Raw genomic sequence first — 12,375 nt, forward strand, 5'->3', positions numbered from 1 at the left:
AAACCCCAAACACACTAATGATAAGCACACACTAATTACCACATGTCAATTAAGGCACTTCCTCAATAGCTTACACACACGAGGTGAATGATGCTAGAGATTCATAAAACCTATCTACACACACAAGCAAATAATAGGACACACACACAAATTACAAGATTAAGACCCAACTTAATCAATCTAATTTGTGATGCTAAATATCATAAATCAATTGCTCGTAGAGGGATAAGAGTGGCTACTAGAAAGAAGTACATACATCTCTCAAATCTAGAATAATGAAAGTGTAATACTACTTCATGACAAGATGAAATGTAGAGAAGAAGTAGACTAATGAGAAAATAATAGTTAGATTAATCAAGAAGAGCTTACACAAATTACAATGGTTAGCACTAGCCTCTCAAGCATAAACATTAAGCTCAAGGCTACCAAAGCATAAACGTTAAGCCCTCAAACTACCAAATACAACTTTGGAACTCCAAGTGATCCCAAAACTGATACAAAGTGAGTGAAAATATTGTGGCATCCATAGATATCTCCCACTTGATGCATATTCGGTGTAGCCTATGTTAGCCACTGCTAACACTCGTCAATGTGGCACGTACAAAAGTGACGACCCTTTGAACATATAGAGTTAAAGTAAAAGCACTACAAAATAGAAAAATATATTAATTTATCAAATACATATTAAAGATACTTTCAATAAATAGCGTTGCAATATGGTTAGGTATATGAGTAATCTATCCCATTCTTTGCTGGTGATGTCTTCTCCGCGCGCTTTTGCCTCGGTCATTCTCTCATGAATCCACTCTGCACTAATGAGATCTAGGAAACATGCAAGGTTTCTAGGTTGTCCTCCTTCCTCCATTTGCTTGTTTCCATGCTTCTCTCTCTTGCAAACGCCTTGACTTTGCCACTATCCACAAGTCCACTCAGTTGGTCATAATCTTTGCAGTGAGAATACAAACGTTATTGACCACTCGGAATAGATTCATATCCATGTTTAGTAGTTTCTTCCACTTGGCAAGTGTGAAGTCATCTCTCCATATTCCTCGTCTGACCACATGGGAGGCATCAAAGGATCAACTTGTGCCAAATACTCTGATATGTAAAAAAATTTCTCTTGAACGATCCATGGCTTCAGCCATACATGCCTCTGGTTGAGACTGTAGCCGCACAAAATCTTTGAGAGTCTTTAAAAACCTCTCTAAGAATAACATCCATCGTGCGTGCACTACTCCACATATAGCAATTTCCTCCACCACGTGAACCAAGCGGTGAATTTGACTAAGAAGGACAGATCGAGGAAATGCATCTTCAATGGAGCACACAGTTTTTATTGCAAGTGTTTGAGCAGCAGGGATAGCATCTATTTTGATTTCCTTTGAGCTCACAAATCTGCAAGAAAACACACAAGGATACCCTAAGTGCTAGTTGAGATTATTGTGTACATAAAAAAGGTGTAGAGACATAATTGTAACCCACACAATCCGCATCATTGATAATCGTAACCCATACAATTGTAGGGAGGCATTGTAGCACGACATGGATCCGCTTCATTGTTTCATTTTTTAGCACTTTTTTATTTGCTTCCAATTTGAGATGCTAATGGAAATTGGACTAAAGGACTAAAGCATAATCATAGCCCTAGGTCATGTTAAATATGAACGGAGTATTAAGACTATTACTAAGAGTCTGGGACTAATGAGAAATGATCCTACATTAATCTAAGGTCAAGGCCAATTACCTATGATTAGCACACATAAAACCTAAATTTTTGATGAGTTAATTTTCACAAAGAAAAGTGTTCGAACTTTAGTATGCCTAGCTTTTGAACATAAAAGAACCATAGCTTAGAAGCAAAAATTACTTAAGCCAAGCATAGAGAATGAAGAGATGAACATTTAAAGAGAAAAATCATGGAAGGATTACACCTATTCATGCTCTTTTGAGCATCCTTGAGCAAGCATCCTCTTTGTAAAGAAGTCTCTTGATCTTTTTATTACAAACCAAGGTGATTTGAAGCTCAATGAAATCACAAGCTCCAAAGTCCTTTTATTGAAAGCCAAAAAAAAAAACATTAATGAAAACCTAAAGCTAGGGTCTTGCATACCCGAATTTGCCAAAGGGAAAAAACCCAAGGGAGAAAAATGCCTTTGGTTATGCACATGATGCTCTTTGTAGCAAATTTATGCATACATAACAACCATGAGAGATAAAATGAGCTTCTACATAAGCAAATTTTGCAAATTTAACCATCTCTCAAGAATGATTCAAAGTTGATTAGTTTCTAGCTCAATGAAATATGGAATTAAATTAAGCCAAGAACCCAAAATAATGCAACTTTTGAATGAAATAAAGTGGCTCTTCAAAGCCAAATTTTACAATTTAAAAGCTCCAAACAATTTGGCTAAACACCAGTTCACATGAAACTTTTAATTTCTAAAGCAATCTATGAGCTAGAGATGACTGCAACTTGATGAAATGAAAATGAACGGCTCTTAATAGCCAAATTTTGCACTACATTGCAATGCCAACTCCTGTATCTGCAATGGAATCCCTCTTTACCCACAACCTTAAAAAACAACTCAATCATTAGTGCTATGCATTACAAATTATGTTTTTTTTTTCTAAAAAACAAAGTGATAAGCATTGGAAAATGTAAATATTTGATAATGCGGCCCGATGGGAACTTCAAGCAAAAATTTCAAACAAACAAAGTATGAGCATAAATTGCTTGACCATATCATTAGTGACAATTTCTCAACATTATCATACAAAAACTAATCACATATTTTTATTATATGCATCTCCAATTGGCCGTCTCAAGGGCACACTTTTACTTAATTTTGATGAGCCATCACATTTTTACATCCCCCTTAGTTACTTATTTTCACATGGTGCAATCATGTCTCATCATATCAATGGATAGCCAAGTGTCTTCATTTTTTAAAAAAATTTCAGAGGGAGAAGATGGTGGGAACAAGCCCCCATAGTCCTTTTTATTATATATATATATATATATATATAAATGTTCATCCTTGATCTCAAGCAGATGAGCTACTCATGGCTTTGCAAGAACTGAGGCAGGTCGTCTCGCGAGTCATGTGGCATCCTGGCAGTAGGATTTGAGAACCAGAAGCGGAAGGGTGTTGTGATCAAGGTTGTTCGTGTGTAGCAGTTAAGAAGATAATGGAGCCCAATTGACTCGCTTCCCCGAATCTTCTTCCACGCAAAAGGTGCCCATGCCAGCAAGTGGCGGTTGTTGTAACTTAGATACTTAGGCAAGGCACGATGGGGGTGGGCCAGCGCTTTGCAGCTTACAGGATTGGCGAGAATGTGGGTCCTGGGAGAGACGAGAGAAGGAGAATTTGGACTCTGGGAGCATGTGTCTCTGATTGATGGAGTGTGTGCCATTTATGGCAGAGACTGTGCAAACACTACAAAAAATAAGCATGATCGTGAAAGTTGCTTCGTGAGTGTGTGTGTGTGTGTGTTGGTCACAAGCTGCCAAAAAATAAGCATGTGTGGCTGCAAGCAATAGACAAGGCTACGGGACTCAGGACTCAGCTTGTGTGTGTGTGTGTGTGTATGGAGACGAAAATATGGGACCAGGCCAGCCGCACAGTGCATAGCAGCATACAATCATTTTCGTTGTGCGTGCGTGTGTGCGTGTGTGTGTGTGTAGTGAGTGCCTTGGAGGCAGCAAATCAGGTGGGCAAGACAGCACGTGTGGGAGAGATTGCTGGGTGTAGCTGGGATTTGGGAGCACACAAATGCCCGAGGAAAACATCTTAGCCAAGTCAGGGGTAGATGTAACTAGCTTGGCACGAAGCCAACTAGGAAAAGCGGTCGATCACGCATGCTAAATTTGTGTGAGTGATTGACTAGGCTACAAACGGGCTCGCAAGTATATTTAAACAAAACTTTTATTTTAGTTTAGGCTCGGGGGGTTCACTATGTGTAAAACTACTATATCAAGTGCGTTCAAGACATGTTTGTAAAACCCCTTATATGTAAATTTTGTTAAGAATATAATTACTCTTTTCTTTTAAAATCTATATTTTTTTTTCAAATTTGAAACAATAATGCCCTTATGTATATATATTTCTGTAAGTTTCAAGAACTTTAAATACCCTTTTGTTGAACTCACGTGATAGGTTACCATCTTTTAAGGTAACCTCCCTGGGTGTTTAGAGGACATTCTCACACATTAGTGAGGGTGTGTCCGTGTGTTGAGAGACCTAAGAAAATGGTAGTCGATTTAATCAAGTGGGAGATATCAAGGGTGTGCACTTGGTCATCGAATCATACTTTGCACAAGTCAAAATTCTCTCAACATTCGTACATGCTCAATCATGCAAAGAGAACAATCCACAAATGAAATGATCAACATAATTCTCAAAAAACATTATGCATCCTTTAGCTCATTATATGGTTCATAAGTGCACATGCGTGAGGCGATATGGCTTTCAGACTCAAAATTATAAGGCATATTCACTAAATTTGTCATTGGTTTCTCTTTGATTGAGGTGCATGCTAAAATTAATGCTCAATTCCATCTTCATGATGTTCTTTTGCACATCCATGGGCCATATGCGCCAGAAAATTAGTCAATTAAATGATTGCACAAATGTTCTTGATTTATTTGTGTTCCATCGATTAAAGCACGATTATCTATGGCTACTCAACACGAAAGCTCTTTCAATTTGGCATCCATAACTTAATTTCAATCAAATTCATAGTGCATAAATAAATCCACATAGATACACAATGCCCCATTAGATCATCATGCAAGCTCATAAACAATTTGACGTTAAAAGTGGATGTGTGAATCAGGCATTACACACACACAAGGTGATTCCAAACTCTTTCACCAGAGTCTAGTATCAATCATTGCAATCTTGATTTTCTCATAACTAATTTTCCAACATCATCCTAATTAGGTTTGTCATCTAAGCTTGCATCGCTATATACAATTGATTATGACATCTTATATGGACACACTTTTCACGTAAAAATTACCATATCCAACACATCTTCGCATAATCATGATGGTAATACATAAAATCATTTTCAATTGCATATCGATTGAATCATCCAAATCAAACAATCATGCACACCATCCATTTTAGATCTCTTGAAATCATCATAATTGGTAACAGTTCCCAATTATTCATCCCAATTTGAATATCGAATGCCATTGAGTAGGCACACACACCTAAATTAAGACCAAAATTATATGCAAAAAGTCCATCAATTCCGCATTGTAATGGACAAATTGCAAGTTGAATGCATGCATGCTCAATTTTTAAAAAATTACCGCTATTTTTTCCCAATCAAGCAATGCACACACTCAAAAATTAAGCACAAAAGTTCAAATTTGGCTCAATTGCCAATGCATTTAGGCTTACACCTAATGATCACACACACTTTTCATGCAAATTTCACAATAAAAAATCATTTAGGTGCCCTAATTGACCATCAATCATAAAATCAAGTGGACTTGGATAGGCACACACTCAAATTTTGCCCAAATTTTTGGCATTTAGGCTTATCCAATGATTGGATTAGCCTAGCATATACATCAATTTCTTGATTGCATACTCATATACGATCAATTCCATCACTTTATATGCATGCATACATTCAAGATTAGGTGCACAAACACTTGAAATTTTTGACAGTTTTTTCCCTCTTTGGTGCATGTACACACACAATGATTTTTATGCACACACATGAATTCTTGATGAGAATTAAGGCCCTAGGGACCCTCAACAAGAGGGACCACAGGGGAGGGTCCCTAGGGCCTTAAAATAGAAAATACAAGTAAAGTTTCGTTGTTTGGCCATGATTCAAGTTTTAAGTTTTTTTTTTGTGTCGAACTTTTAGGTTGTTTTCAACAACTTGTAGCTCCCAATCGGCTCCAAATGTGTCCGAGCTTGTCCCACATGAATTTATTTATCTCGTTGCACTCTTTGACCATCGTGGGATGCAAAAAGTCATATCTTGTTCGGATTCTCCAAAAATCTACGTGCAATTTTTTTTTTTTAAATGATGTAAAACATACATTTCTTACTTTTTTCTTAATTTACGGTCTCCAACAAGCATCAAAACCATGGAATCTGAAAATAATCAAAGAACCAATGTTTTTCACTATGTTAAGGCCTATATTTCCTACATACCAAATTTTCCCAAAATCTCACTCTAACTCCTTCAAAAGTGGCTTCCAAGGAGTGCTCTTGGTCAAATTTTAAAACTGAAGGAAAAAAATCAGAATGAACTTCTAGGGTAAAAGCCGTTACTTAAGGACACTAAAATCGCGCGGGCCATTGCTGGAGCCACACTCTGATGACAATAACTGGAAAATGTGCAAAAGATGCAACCGATCGTCCTCTTCTTGCAAGCTAGGAGGTTTCTTTTGCGGTGGAGGATGGAGGTATTGCGATAACAGTTCACATTTCGAGATGCAAAAGAGGGGAGATAATTGATTTAGTGCACACCCAAGTCATTTACAGGACAGCTGTGCACTTGGTTTGATCTAGCCTCCCTGCCAATAGGAATGCTCGAGCTTGGATTTTCTTGTCCACTAATTCAAACAAAGGCGGACGCTTATTGGGGGGTGGTAAGTTTTATGACAAGACCTGTCCGATTATGGGGGCTTTTACCCTAGACTGTGAACAAACTTTAAAACAATAAAAATTTCCTTCAAACAAAAGTTATTGCTAAAAATTTGAAATAGGCCCCCCTTGGACCCCCCACAACGTTAGAAATCAAAGGGTTCAAGGAGAGATACGGTGTTACACATGCATGGTAGGAATCTCACCGAGGTTTACTCCTTAAAGATCTCTTTTACTTTATCATGCCTTCTCATCTTCTCATGTACAATCTTACCAAAAAAAAAAAAAAAAAACTTTAAATGACTACAGATCTTATTTGACTTATCAAACAATCTCAAAATATGGTAGACCTAGAGTGCTCTTACACATCAATAAACGAAAAAGTCCAAATTTCTTCTCATTGACTTTGATAAACATACATTCATGAACAACATCCAAGGGGTAGTGTGGTCATAGTTCTTGCATCCATTCCATGACATGATATGCTCATGGGGTGACCTATCACATCTACATGACAATGCATGTACATAGATCCAATACAAACCCTAATCTAGTACATGCAGATTACTTAAATGGACCAATCTCATACAAATCGATCTAATATAGACCATTGTTTCTAAATAGCATTTGCATTTTTAAAATCCATTTACATTTCTAAATTCCATTTACATTATTGAAGTTCGTTTGCAATATTTTATTTTGTTTCTAAAGTTCATTTTCATTTCTGAAGTCCACTTATGGTTTTGAAGTGCGTTTGTGTTTTTTCTACCATTTGCCGCTAGCTCTAACTACCTCACATTCTCTAGCCATGCCCGATCCCCACACACCTTGGTCCAAAGGTGCACAAAAGACCACAGGGTAATAATCTTGTCTTTATTAGTCAATGCCTATATTCGAGGGTTTGACATAAATGCATACCCACGTCTACATGACAATACATATACATAGATCCAATACAAACCCTAATTTAGTATATGTGGACTACTTAAATGGATTGATCTAATACAAACTGCCATTTTTGAAGATCGTTTGCGTTTTTGAAATCCGTTTGTACTGTTTTACTTCGTTTATCGAAGCTTGTTTTTGTTTCTAAAGTGCATAAGCCATTCTCGAAATCCGTTTGTGTTTTTCCTACTTTAATCGTCCAAACACAGTCACATCCTACCAACTAAATCTTGAGCGTCATTGTACGACCAAACGCATAAGCAACTAGGCCTAGCTAGGACCTAAACCCTAAGCGAACTGAACGAGCCCAATTGCTTATCATAAGCGACATACCATAAGCAGTTAGCCCTAAATGGCATGAATACCAACTAACCTTAGCAGTTGAAATACACCTAATTGACCAGCCCTAAGCAGCTAAGCAGCTAAACACGAAGCAAGTAGGCCTAAGTGGAACATCTAAGAGGGTGATTACCTAAGTGGCTAGCCCTAAGCGGTCTGAATATCGATTAGCCCTAAGCCACTAGCCCTAATTAAGCAGCTAAGCAACTAAATATCATAGCGGATAGGACTAAGCGGCATGATTAAGCGACTCAACACCTAATTAAGTGGCTAGCCCTAAGTGGCCAACCCTAAGTGGTCTAAATACCGATTAGCCCTAAGCGGCTAAGCGACTAAATAACAAAGCGGGTAGGACTAAGCGACACGGATAAGTGACTGAATACCTAAGAAAGCGGCTAGCCCTACGGGGCTAGCCGGAGGTGGCTAACACTAAGCGGTTAGCCTTAAGCGTCTAACTTTTAATGGCCTAAATACGGACTAGTCCTAAGTAGCTAAGCGACTGAATACCTATGTGGCTAGCCTTAAGCGACAAGCCCTAAGCGGTATGAATATCAATTAGCTCTAAGTGGCTAAATAACAAAGCGGATAGGACTAAGCAGCGTGGCTAAGTGATTGAATACCTAAGTGGCTAGCCGGAGATGGCTAACACTAAGTGGCTAGCTTTAAGTGTCTAGCCTTCAACGACCTAATACAGACTATTCCCAAGCGGCTAAGTGGCTAACCATAAGCGGTTTGAATATCGATTAGCCCTAGCGACTAGCCCTAAGCGACTAAATAATGAATCGGGTAGGACTAAGCGGTGCAATTAAGCGATCGAATACCTAAGCAGCTAGCCTTCAATGGACTAAATACGAGCTAGTTCAAAGCGGTTAAGCAACTGAATACCTAAGCGGCTAGACCAAAGCGGACAACTATGTCCGATCGACATAACAACTTCGATTTTCCATAAGTTGACATAACAACATTGTCAACAATTTGCAAAATCCATGAAGTTAATGAAATATAACTAGAACCCAACACTAAAACTTAACTAAAATCATTCTAATTTACATTTATAACACCTATGACAAGTCACAATTTGAAAAAATAACGTTATTTATTAATTTCCTAATTAATTTGTATAAAATAACAAAACTTATTATAGAATGACATAAATCAACAACTCTTTTTTTTAACGATCAAATGCCATTATCTTTCTTTGTTAATGATGATTTTTAATTTAATAAAATTTATAAAATAAAAAAGTTATATTTTTCAAAAAAATTGTTTGAAAAAAGTTATGTGTGCCGCACATAGTGTGTTTAGATTGTTGACAAACTAATGTGCATTTTTATTTATTTGCATGCATGTGTGTGTGTGTGTGTGTGTGTAAGAAGAGAATGATAGAGCACTCACATACGGCCTATTTGAGCAAGATGCACTTGAAAAAATATCACCATCTTGCAAACACACACACACACACACACACACACTGTTATTCTCAGACACACAAAAGTGAAGAAACCTACTACGAATCTTGAAATGAACCTTACCTTGTTGATTGGGAGGAGCGTGTGAGTGGAGATCTTGAGTTTGACAAACCTTACAATGCCAGATTTGGAGCAAATGAGGAGGAGGAGAGCAAGGGAGGAAATAAAAAATGAGACAAAAATGCGCAGGAGATTCTGCAAATTTTCTTTTTGCAGAATCCATCGACATAGGTGCCAATAGAACTATCGGAATGCACATCCAAATCAACGTCAAAATATGCGTCGAAAAAGACGTTGGAATCTGCATTGAAATAGCCATCGAAAATTCAAATTTTAATTTTTTTTAAAAATCGGTTCTCCCTCCAAAATTACCTACATATATGTCGACGCCCACCACTGACGTCGGTATTTAGGTGATATCTTGTAGTGAATGGGTGTTTTTAAAAAAATGTTTCATACTAGAGCACATCAAACGCAAAACTATAAAATAAGCCATTATGAGAAGGTGAGTTGAAAGCTATTCAGCAAGTAATAGTCAATCCTCAAACAAGTCATGCGTGAGAGATCAAGAGTATCGAGGCTATATATTGACGAGTTGGCAAAAAGCTCAAAATTTTTCAATAAATAATTAAAATTGATCTCTAAAGCATTGAACATTGTAATTACAATTTTATTAAAAGGGAACTTTCACATCCTAATTTATTTTGATTCATATTCTCATTTATAAAATACTTCTCTACTCATTAAGTTAAGTTTATCTTCTACATCTTTTGTATTTGTTTATAATTCTAGCGATGTGTGCCACAAGAACTATATACATTCACAGGAGTTGACGTTTAAAATTGACAAGCATGTCTTTACGCCGACAAAATTGCAAGGTTCATAATCTACATCCAAATCTCCATGCCTATGTGTTTGCTTGGTCAACACATAAAGACTGCAGTGTAGGGTACGACTTTCATTCCTTAGATTTTTGGGGAGACCACAGTGTCAACTCTCCACCATACTTTTGCATGGCACTTTTGTGCGACATGCACTATACGTTTAGTCTTTCAATCTTTGCCGCATTGCCTGAAAAAATGTAACTATTCACATTGTTTTTATGTAGCTTAACACAAATAATGCCCTCTCTCATACACACCCAGATGACACCCATACATGATTACAAGGATAGTAATGCACTTAATTTTTTTTAAAATTTCCTCCATTGCAAGCAAGTTCAAGCTTTCTTTTTCCACTCAAAAAGAGCCATCGATTCTTCTTCTTCCCACCCTAATAGCTATAGGGGTTATTGTAATCTATCCCCAGTTAGCCTCACCATTAGTTTTCCAAGGAGTCCAAGTAACCGTATGTTCTATCACCATCTCAAACTCCATCAATATAGATAGTCAATGGAAATAGCAGAAAAATATCCGAAGGTTCTTGGGTTCTTATGCAGCCAAGAAGGAAGAAAAGATCCTCTACAAAAAATTTATATCGTTCAGCATGGAAAGCATGAGCGCTGGATTTCATTGTGGAGGTCAACAAGGAAACTATTGAGGAAGGTTTGGTTCAGCATGTCTATAATCACTCTGACGTGATTGCAAACGGCAAAGATGTCTCATTGGTTTATCATCCATGATGCAATTGTAAGTGCTTTCCTAGCCTTCCTTCTGTATTCTTCCTTTCGGACCTTGTTTCTCTCATATTTTCTTTTCTTTTTGAAGAGGTAGAATTATATTAAACAAGAATTAGGAGAAATATGGACCTTGCATGGGCCTTGTAAGGAATCCTAATTTTTAGGGATTAAGGCTAATGTTGTGTGGGGTTAAGGGGGCAAGGGCATTGAAGAAGGTAGTTTTGGGTAGGCTTTTCTAGCCTTTGTAGGATGTGGACCTAAGGGGTTCCTTTCCCTCTCTAGCTTTTTTAAAGTGAAGGAAGCATAAGGGTGTGACCACATCAACAAAAACGTTGGTCTCTAAGAGTCAAAATTTGACTTTTAAAAAAAATCATTTTTATTTATTTTTTACTTAAAATTCCCTTCCAACATATATACATGTCCAAAACTCATTTTTTGACCCATTTTTTAACCCACAAGCTTAGAAAGTCCATTTTTTCCAAAAATCTTTTCCTTTAAAAAGTAAAAAACACTTTTTTCTCTCCTCCTCCTCCCTCCTCCCTCCTCTCTCCCTCTCCTCTCCCTCCTTGCCCCTACCTTCCTCCTCCTCCCCAATCTCTCCCTCCCCCCCCTCCCTCCTTCTCTCCTCCCATCTTCCTCAATCTCCCTACCCCTCCCCCTCTATCTTTTCATCCTTTGCTTCTTCACGCAACAGCTCCATGGTGCTCACGGACATCACAAATGGTTTTCTTCCACCCCCACATACTCCGCACACCAAAAGCATACATATTCACTTACCCACGGTGTTTGCACCGAAGATCGTTGTTGAGGGTGATCAAAGGTCATCACAGGAACGTCGCGCCGCTCGTGAGACCAATGTTGACATTTGGGTGGACAGCCATTTGTACCCTTAACACTAGAATGGTAACAGGACACTTTTATGTCCTTGGACACTTTTGTGTCCTGTTAAGTGACCATTTTGCTTGAATTATTTGAAGAGTATGAAAATGAATTTCTAGGTTCTATATATCCAAAAAGTTGCCTTATGAGCTGAAAAAAACTTAGCTTTTTTTTTTGAGTATCGATCTCACCATTAACCTTACTCTTGCACAACATTTTTGAACCTAAACTATTTGAAAAAACGGGTCATGTTTTTGGCTTTTTTTCAATTTTTAGCAACTATACCACTCTAAACTTTATGTTTGTGAGGTTTAGATGGCTAGAGGTTAGGCCTTCATAGTTATCAACATGTTTTGATGCTTGTAGGGAGAGGTAAGTGTTAAAATTGAAAGTTATGACCAATTTACAAGAATTGCATAATCCTGTTTTTGGCCAAAATTAGCACTTTTATGATTTTTTTGGTGGCTTTCTTGATATTCAAATTCAATTTTGATTGTGTAAGTGTAAT

Source organism: Adiantum capillus-veneris, chromosome 14, assembly GCF_014529385.1.
Source record: "Adiantum capillus-veneris isolate H3 chromosome 14, ASM1452938v2, whole genome shotgun sequence".
Lineage (NCBI taxonomy): Eukaryota > Viridiplantae > Streptophyta > Polypodiopsida > Polypodiales > Pteridaceae > Adiantum > Adiantum capillus-veneris.